The sequence below is a fragment of the Scyliorhinus canicula genome, chromosome 2, assembly GCF_902713615.1.
Source record: "Scyliorhinus canicula chromosome 2, sScyCan1.1, whole genome shotgun sequence".
Taxonomy (NCBI): domain Eukaryota; kingdom Metazoa; phylum Chordata; class Chondrichthyes; order Carcharhiniformes; family Scyliorhinidae; genus Scyliorhinus; species Scyliorhinus canicula.
In genome coordinates this window covers 267,069,462-267,078,912 of record NC_052147.1, presented here as the reverse complement: position 1 = coordinate 267,078,912, position 9,451 = coordinate 267,069,462, and the positions used below count along the sequence as shown (strand labels likewise).

Here is a 9,451-nt window from a genome sequence, read left to right as displayed (position 1 = left end):
CTGCCTCACGGTGCTGAGGACCCAGGTTCGATCCCGGCCCCGGGTCACCGTCCGTGCGAAGTTTGCACATTCTCCCCGTGTCTGGGTGAGTCTCACTCCCACAACGCAAAGATGTGCAGGGGAGGTGGATTGGCCACGCTAAATTGCCCTTTAATTAGATAAAAAAGAATTGGGTACTCTAAATTTATTTTAAAAAATAAACGTTTTCCATTAAACTTTACAATGTTCGACAAATAATTTACTGAAACATCAAAACACAATATTTAATTATGAGGTAATTATAAATGAATAAGATAATTGAAGTAAATAAGGCGGAAATATAGTAATGATAAACACAAATCAAAATGAAATCAGATATTACAAGGACATTGAAAGCTAAAAGCAAAAAGTCCAGGGGGGCACTTTTTCAATCTGATGACCAGCTCAGAACCATCTTTTAACAGCATTTTCTGACCCCTTCTGCAGGTCGGTAAGGAGGCAGTGTTATTTACATTTGGCCTGCTTCAAGAATCTCCATAATTCGTGGTCCCCGAAGTTCTGACTTCTCTTCTTCCCAAATAAATTTTCAGTTGCCATATTTTAAATTAAAACCGATGAACACTTTTAAGCAATTAAGTTCTATAATAATATAGTGCAGATTTAAATAGTAGTTTCGCAGATTTAAAACAAATAATTAAACCTACGTTCACTTACAAATATCAAATAATAATCATCTTCATTCATAAAAAATAAAATTAAAAATTACTTTAAAAGAACCAATAGAAGGGCAGCACGTTGGCAGAGTGGTTAGCACTGCTGCCTCACGGCGGCGAGGTCCCAGGTTCGATCACGGCTCTGGGTCACGGTCTGTGTGGAGTTTGCACATTCTCCCCGTGTTTGCGTGGGTTTTGCCCCCACAACCCAAAGATGTGCAGGGTAGGTCGAAAGGCCACGCTAAATTGCCCCTGATTGGATAAAATAAATTGGGTACTCTAAATTTTTTTTTAAAGAACCAATAGCAATAGCATTGCATGTTTAAAAGAAAGAACAAAAAAAACTTTAACATACCTTTAAAATAACTGTGATTCCTGTTGCTTGTTGTCTTCAATACAAACCTGCAGTTCAAATTCCTGACCTCAATCTATGTTCCTTTAGTTTCCCTGCCACAAGGGGGCATGGCTATATTTAAACTGCACCGTGCTCTGGCCTGTGCCGTGTCCCACACAGGCCCAAGGCTGCTGCTTGAGTCAGAACCTTTGTCAGGATTTTGAACGCTGGCAGGTGAGCACTTTTCTACCTCAGTATCTAGCACAGTGGTTGGCAGTGTTGCTTCACAGTGCCAGGGTCCCAGATTCAACTGCCGGCTTGGGTCACTGACTGTGCGGAGTCTGCATATTCTCCCCGTGTCTGCGTGGGTTTCCGGCGGATGCTCCAGTTTCCTCCCACAAGTCCCGAAAGACGTGCTGTTAGGTGAATTGGACATTCTTAATTCTCCCTCCGTGTGCCGAACAGTGGCGACTGGGGGCTTTTCACAGTAACTTCATTGCAGTGTTAATGTAAGCCTACTTGTGACAGTAAAGATTATTATCATTATTATCAGTGGGTCCTAGCTTCTTGCTGATACATGGAAGTTGTGGGCCACTAGTATCTCTTTTTGAATTCATTCACTATTTCTTTATTGAACATATGAAATGAATAGACTGCATTTGGGGAAATTGAACTTTGGCTTTGTTGGGAAAACATGGTTATTCTGCATATTTAACAAGGCCACAGAAATGTGATCTTGACATAATGCAACAATAGTTACATATTTGGAAGTTGTTGTCAGGAAGGAACATTTTTGGGGCATGATTATGCCCATGCAGCTGCAGGCAGAATATAGGCTCGGAGGTAAAATCCTTTGACTTTATAAGGTCGATTTGCATTCACCTAACACGCTTTACTTCCTGAGGATGTTGCCAAGCAATTTACAGTCGATGAGTTGCTTACTGTTAGACAAACACAACCGCCATTTGTACATAGGAAGTTCCCATAAACTGCAATGATCTTAATAAAATACAGTACAGACACAGGCCATTCAGTTCACACTCTGCATGAGTCCCCTTCCACCCATCTTCATTTAACTTCATCTAATCCTTTCTTCCTCATGTACTTCTCTCGCTGTCCCTTCAACTGCTCCTTGAAGCACTGTGTTGCACATTCCAACCATTCACAGGGTAGATTTAGATTCAGATTTGCTGTCACGTGTACCGAGGTAAAGTGAAAAGTATTGTTCTGCGTACAGTTCAGGCAGATCATTCCATACATGAAAAAACATAGGACTTACAATATATACACAGACATGTATATGTATGTAAATACATAGACATAGACATCGGACGAAACATACGGAGTGCAGTGCTACACAGTAGAGAAGGTGCAGGGAGAGATCAGTTCAGTCCATAAGAGGGTCTTTCAGGAGTCTGGTAACAGCTGGGAAGAAGCTGTTTTTGAATCTGTTGGTGCGTGTTCTCAGATTTTTGTATCTTCTGCCTGATGGAAGAGGTTGGAAGAGAGAATAGCCCTGGTGGGAGGGGCCTTTGATGATGCTGCCCGCTTTCCCAAGGCAGCAGGAGGTGTAGACAGTCAATTGATGGGAGGTGCGTTCACGTGATGAACTGGGTGGTGTTCACAACTCCATAGTTTCTTACGTCTTGGGTCGAGCAGTTGCCATACCAGGTTGTGATGCAGCCAGATAGGATGCTTTCTATGGTGCATTTGTAAAAATTGATAAGAGTCAGTGTGGACATGCCGAGTTTCTTTAGTTTCCTGAGGATGTACACTGTTGTGCTTTCTTGGTCGTGGCATCGATGTGGGTGGACCAGGACAGACTGTTTGTGATGTGCACACCTAGGAAATTAAAACTATCAGCCATCTCCACTTCGGCCCCATTGATGCTGACAGGGGTGTGTATGATACTTTGCTTCCCAAAGTCTATGACCAGCTCCTTGTTTTGTTGACATTGAGGAAGTGATTGTTGTCTAGGTTCTCGATCTCCCTCCTGTATTCTGGCTCGTCATTGTTTGTTGAGATCCGACCCACTGCGGTCGTGTTATCAGCAAATGTGTAGATGGAGTTGGAGTAGAATTTTGCCACACAGTCGTGAGTGGATAGGGGGTATAGTATGGGGCTAAGTATGCAGCCTTGCGGGGCCCCGGTATTGAGGACTATATTGGAGGAGGTATTGTTGTTTATCCTTATTGATTGTGGTCTATGGGTCAGGAAGTCGAGGATCCAGTTCCAGAGGGAAGAGCTATGTCCTAGGATTTGGAGCTTTGATATGAGCTTGGCTGGGATTATGGCATTGAAGGCGGAGCTGTAGTCAATGAATAGGAGTCTGACGCAGAAGTCCTTGTTGTCCAGATGTTCCAGGGATGTGTGTAGGGCCAGGGAGATGACATTTACTGTGGATGGGTTGTGGCGGTATGCGAATTGTAAAGGACCAAGGCATTCGGGGAGTATGGAGTTGATATGTCTCATGGCCAACCTCTCGAAGCACTTCATAATGTGTCAGATGTCAAGGCCACTGACGGTAGTCATTGAGGCTCGTTGCATGGTTCTTCTTTGGCACCAGTAGGATGGTGGTGGGAACCTCGGAACGGAGTAGAGGTTGAAGAAGTCCGTGAAATCACCCACCAGTTGGTCCACGCAAGATCTGAGTGCAGAATCAGGGTTCACTTTCACGAAGGCCAATCTGACTTCGGAAGCTGTGATGGGGGGTATGGGTGTGCCCGGGGCTGCTGAGGCAATTGACAGCGGTTTGTTGGTTTCCTGCTGCAAACGAGCATAGAATGCATTGAGTTTATCGGGGAGGGCTGCTCCGTTGCCAGAAATTCTACTCGGCTTTGCTTCAGAGCCCGTCATATTTTTTAATTAGCGGTTTCTCCAAAGCCCTCTATTGGATTTACTAGGGGCTGGTTTAGCTCACTTGGCTAAATCGCTGGCTTTTAATGCAGACCAAGCAGGCCAGCAGCACGGTTTGATTCCCGTACCAGCCTCCCCGGACAGGTGCCGGAATGTGGCGACTAGGGGCTTTCACAGTAACTTCATTGAAGCCTACTGGTGACAATAAGCGATTTTAATTTCATTTCATTTATATTATATTTATGGCTCCTACTTTGTAATTGATAATATGGAAAGATGCGTCATTTGAAACATGGAAGTCTGGCAATATCTGGTCTGAGAGAAACATGAGAGGATACAGGGAAAGATCCCACAAAGGGTTACCAGTAGCTGCAAAGAGCAGGATTATAAAATGCAGATTCCTTCTCCCAAACAGGATTTTTGTATGAAGCTAAAAACAATGGTTCACACCTTAATAGAAATTAACTATCTTAGTAAGCAGCTGGAAAGGAAAGGATGAGGTTCAGTTGAATTTGGTGACAATTCTAGGTGTGAAATTCTGCTAACACCAGGTAAATTAAAAGAAAATTGGAGACTATCAGTCTACGAAAAACATAATTTAAAGCCAAAATCAAAGTCAAAATTATGAGCTGGGGACGCAATTGGAAAATAAAACTATAGAAATGACAGGAACCAGACCAAGATTCACACCCCTATTGAAACCAAAGCATTTTTGAATATCACAAAGGAACTTTGAACATCACAAAGGAAACAATGTAATCAGAGACCTGAGAGGTGAGGTTGTGTCAAAATGAATACTTAGTTGTATTAGAATGTTTAGATCAAAGATACTTGTTACAATCTAAGTGAAATAATAGTTACTTTACAATAAAGTCATAAAAACTTAATAACTGTTAGAAAGAGAATATAAACCTAGAGACCAGGGCAGGAACTACCAGAACTCAGAGAGAGGATAGAAGCAGAGAAGGAACAAGAGAATCAAACAGAGTCATCTTACAGTCAGCTCGGTCATGGGAAAGATAAGACATAGCGGCCGAGATAAAACAGCTAATACATCTAAGGAAGACTAGAATTTAAAGAGGAGGCAAAGTCAGCTCAGAGTCAGCTCAAAGATAGCCAGCAGAGCCAGCTCTCACAGCCCGGTACATAGGAAAGATAGGACATAGCAACCAAGCTCACCAGCGAATACATCTAAAGAAGACCAGACTTTAAAGAAGATTGATTGTCAAGGTGGGCCTGAAGGTCCCTTCAACCAACCAGAAGGATCCAGAAGCAAGATCTTTTTACCTTTCTGTAAAGAAAGTGATTGCAGCTTTTAAAAGAAAAAATATAATAATAACTTAATTTAACCTGAAACAGTGGTTATTCCTAAGTCTACTTTACTTACTTAGCAATGCGGGACCCAGGATCGATGCTACTAAGTGGTAAGTAGATGAAATATTCGGTGAAGGTATGGGTTATACCGGGGGATAACTTGAAAATATACTTTGACCTGAATAGCACCCACCGAACCCTACATCGGAGTCAGGGAGTGAGAATCCCTGTCCACCATTTAGAATATCGATCCTTTTTGGTATGGGGGAATTCTAAAAATAGTGGTGAGTTTTCAACAACAACTTCTGTAATCGCATCAAGATCGAAACATCTTCTCCATAGGGGCATTTAGCTCACAAGGCTAAATCGCTGGCTTTTAAAGCAGACCAAGCGGGTCAGCAGCACGGTTCGATTCCCGTACCAGCCTCCCCGGACAGGCGCCGGAATGTGGCGACTAGGGGCTTTTCACAGTAACTTCATTGAAGCCTACTCGTGACAATAAGCGATTTTTCATTTTTTCATTTAATTTTTCATATGTATCCTATCAAACCCTTTCTTAATCTTGCAAATATCGATCAGATCTCCCCCCTCAGCCATTCCTTTTAAAGGCTGTTCAGCCTTTCCTGATATGCTCAGTTCTACTGCCATTCAAGCAACATCTTTTCACTTTCTGCAATCTTTCAATCTTCTTTTGGCGAATATGGAGGCCAAGGGGAGGATTTTTGGACCCCGGTTGGGACAAGCAGGTGGGCGCAAAGATTAACATCACCAACAGGTGTGACAGGCAGCATGGTAGCACAGTGGTTAGCACTGGTGCATCACAGCGCCAGAGTCCCGGGTTCAGTTCCTGGGTTGGGTCACTGTCTGTGCGGAGTCTGCGGCCGGGATTCTCCCTTCTGGGGACTAACCCCCCCCCCCCCCGCCGGCAGGAAAACCGGCGCCAACCAGTCCAGTGTCAACAGCCCCCGAAAGTGTGGAATTCTCTGCATTTTCGGGGGCTAGGTGGACGCAGGAATGGTTGGCGCCACTCCAGCTGGCGCTGAAGGAACAGCGTGAGTTTGCACCTGGGCCGAAGGGCCGGTGTTATTATGCGCATGCGCAGACTGGCTGCTGTATTTTGGCCCATGCGCGGTTGGTTTTCTTCTCCACGCCGGCCCCTGTAGGGCCCCGCCATTATTGGCGCAGAGAAGGGAACCACCCGCGCATGCGCCAAAATACAGCAGCCATGGCGGAGCCCTACAGGGGCCGGCACGGAAGAAAGAAGTGTCCCCACGGAACAAGCCCACCCGCAGGCCCCACCGTGGGAGCCCCTCCGATGGTCGGATCCCCCCGCTCCCCCCCAGAGGATTGCCCACGCATACTCACCGATGCGTGAGTTGAGTGATACACGCCTGCGGAACTGGCCAAAAATGGATGGCTGCTCGGCCCATAGGGGCACAGAGAATCACCGGGGGCGGCCCGCTGCCAACGGCCATGCCCGAAAAACGGTGTCGGGGCGGGATTCGCACTGCCCTCTTCGGGGATTCTCCAACACAGCGGGAGTTCAGAGAATCCCGCCCCTCATGTTCTCCATGTATCTGCGTGGGTTTCCTCTCGGTGCTCCACTTTCCTCCCAACGGACATGTGGCGGGATTCTCCGACCCCCCGCCGGGAATCACTCAACTCACGCACCGGCATGACCAGGCAGGTGAGTATGCGCGGGCGGTCCTCGGGGGTACGTGGGGGGATCCGATCCCGGGGGTGGCGGCCCCCACGGTGGCCTGGCCCGCGATTGGGGCCCACCGATCTGCGGGCGGGTTTGTTCATTGGGGGCCTTACTTTCTTCCGCGCCGGCCCCTGTGGGGCTCCGCCATGGCCGGCTCACAGAAGAGAACATGCGCGCCCGTGCATGTGCCATAATACGCCGGCCGGTCTGCTCATGCGTGGAATCATGCTGGATGTTGTGTGCATGCAGGAGATCACGCCGGCCCTTCGGCGCATGCACAAAATCGCATCAGCCCTTCACCGCCGGCTGGAGCGGCGCCAACCCCTCCAGCGTCCACCTTATTAGACGTTTAGCTGCTGTTGTATAAAGGGTCAAAGGTTCTGCTCCTATTCCACAAACACCTTGGGCGGGATTCTCCTGTACCCGACGAGGCGGGGGTCCCGGCGGGACGGAGTGGCGTGAACCACTCCAGCGTCGGGCCACCCCAAAGGTGCATAATCCTCTGCAACCTTCAGGGGCTAGGCCGGTGCCAGAGTGGTTTGCACCCCACCGGATGGCGTGGAAGGCCTTTGGCGCCATGCCAGCCTGGGCCGAAGGGACTCCGCCAGCCGTCGTAAGTCCGCGTATGCGCTGGAGCGTCAGCGGCTGCTGACATCATGCCCAATCATGGGCCCTGATCGCAGGCCAGGCCACCATGGGGGCACCCTCCGGCGCCAGATCGCCCCACCCCCCCCAGACCCCGGAGCCCACCCACGCCACCAGGTCCCGCCGGTAAGGGACCTAGTCTGATCTACGCTGGCGGGAGTGGCAAAAAACAGGCGGGACTTTGGCCCATCGCAAGACGGGCGGCGCCATTCACGCCTTGCCGACTTTTGGGGGCCAGGGAATTCCGAGGATGGTGAGGATGGGATTCATGGCGACCCCTGGCAATTCTCCGACCCGGCGGGGGTCAGAGAATCCCGACCCTCTAATTTACTTCAACAGATTCTGTACAAAACCCAACACAAAGGTCACCTGAAGCGCCTTTACATATCAGTGTCAATTATTGGATCTTAACATAAATAAGCTAACTAATTGGAATGTCTCTTAACCCATTACTTAGGTGAAAACAAAATTACAAGAAAGTCAAAGCCACACATGCAATTTCCCCCCTCCTTTTTTTTTCATTTTTTGGAACAGAAACAGGCGCCCTTCATTAACAATATCCAGACGTTTCTGTGAGCTCGCCCCTCTTTTTATAAAACAGTCTGACAATTGATAGCTACTGTCAACCCATTTAATTTTTGCTATTTCCCCTCTGTCCAACATCTGCTTCAAACTTGCGACGTCTATCCTTAACCTTTTTTCATTGACACTTTTTGTAGAGTGCACATTTTCCCAGAGGGATTTATTGTCAATGTGACTCAATAGGTATATTACCCAAATCCCCTAATCCCAAAATTTCTGTCAACATCTGAGATATATAAAAGGCCATATCCACCGCCTCTACAAGACTTAATGTCTCCTGGAGCCAATGTGCTTTTGACCACTCTCCTTATTTTCTTTGTTTCCCACACAAGAGGCCACATTTACCATTGTTCCCCAAAAGGAAAATTATAAAACCTCCTGCGTTTGAAACCCCATCACATAAATTTGCATAGATGCATCACTATAAACTATGAGTGCCTAAGGTCACCTAAAACCAGGAACCTCAAAACACACTCCTGCATTTTTAATTTGACCAACGCTTTATTTGCTCTTATTATGTCTTCCGCTTTGGGATCATTCATTTTTGTACTTAACTCAAAGACGTCAAAACTCACATCGGGTCTAGTTTGTCTTCCTAACCAATTCAGTTGCCCGATTAAATTTCGCAGTTGATCTTTTTCCATCTTTGAAACCATGGCTTCTTTTTGTGAATCCCGGCCACGGCTAATTGCTATTGGGCTGATGCTTTCCAAATAAGATTGCTGACGTAAAGTTACTCCTAACTTAGTCTGTCCGATTTCCAGTCCAATATATTTAAATGCACCTGAAGCCTGACTTCCAACCTGAATTCTTTCCTCAAACCAGAGATTACAATAGCTTCAAAATCACTAATCCCACCCCACAAAAAGTCATCGACTTGCATCATAAAGATGCCAGAAAGATTTCCTTTAAAGTGCCAGTAAAACATTGCGGGATCTGCTTTCAACTGGCAACAACCTAACTTTAACAAAACTTACCTTACCGGAAAATACCGGACTCTAGACGCATCATTTAATCCACGTACGCATTTGTTCAACTTCCAGAGTACCCCTTCTGTGTTAGCTGCTTCTTTAGGAGGACGGAGAAAAATGTCTCTCGGGAGATGATGCCCCTGTGGAAGGCAGCTTTTATATCTACAGATTTGCATTCCCATGCCTTTGTGGCTAATAGAGCCAAGAAATCTTTAAAATAACCTTTCCTGGCATAGGTGAATCTACCCTTAAATCCTTATCTTCTAAGTTTTCTTCAAATCCCCTCAACACAAGCTTGGCCTTTGCCTTATAAGTTCCATCCGGAAGAATCTTTTCCATGCAAATCCATCTG

General features: G+C 46.5%; 1 protein-coding gene across 1 annotated transcript in view; it reads left to right on the top strand.

Moving 5' to 3' along the window:
- Positions 1-1,240: 1,240 nt before the first annotated feature.
- The window catches only part of tmem177 (transmembrane protein 177), a 48,006-nt gene continuing 39,795 nt past the window's right edge, over positions 1,241-9,451 (top strand). The window contains exon 1 of the mRNA XM_038790058.1: positions 1,241-1,260. The gene's annotated coding sequence lies outside the window, so the exon portion shown is untranslated. The remainder of the gene's footprint in view (positions 1,261-9,451) is intronic.